Genomic DNA, 480 nt, shown 5'->3' with positions numbered 1-480 from the left:
GGCGATTTAAACCTAATTCACTTCAATAAAGATAACTATACATGCTATTCTTGTCATGATCATCAAGGTGTGGGGGCACTGCGGTGCAAATTCCACTCAGGTTTAGTACATGTTAACTCAAAGATTCGTAGAAAAAATATAAACATTGGACTCTGTGGTCGATTCTGTGTTAAGGTAAGGCATGTTATTCGCAATTATGTGTTGTGGCTGGGTTGTTATAGGTCTGCGTGACTCTCGATGTCTTAGGCCTAACTGAACGGAGGAATTGTTGTATTCTTCTGTAGCCTGACGACGAGTAACTGTTGACGATGAGTAACCGTTGTTCATGTGAACTCAAAGACAGCCTGATGCTTTGTATATAGACTATTTGTGGGTGGCTGTTTGTTGTTTCACCTATCAATTCGTGTCGATAAAGTATAATAGGGTAAATCCTGTATAGTGATTTATCCTATATAGTGCTTGCATAAAGCAAGTAGTGCA

Source organism: Sinocyclocheilus anshuiensis, unplaced genomic scaffold (genome assembly GCF_001515605.1).
Source record: "Sinocyclocheilus anshuiensis isolate Anshui unplaced genomic scaffold, SAMN03320099.WGS_v1.1 scaffold2429, whole genome shotgun sequence".
Classification (NCBI taxonomy): domain Eukaryota; kingdom Metazoa; phylum Chordata; class Actinopteri; order Cypriniformes; family Cyprinidae; genus Sinocyclocheilus; species Sinocyclocheilus anshuiensis.
This window is presented reverse-complemented; position numbering follows the sequence as displayed.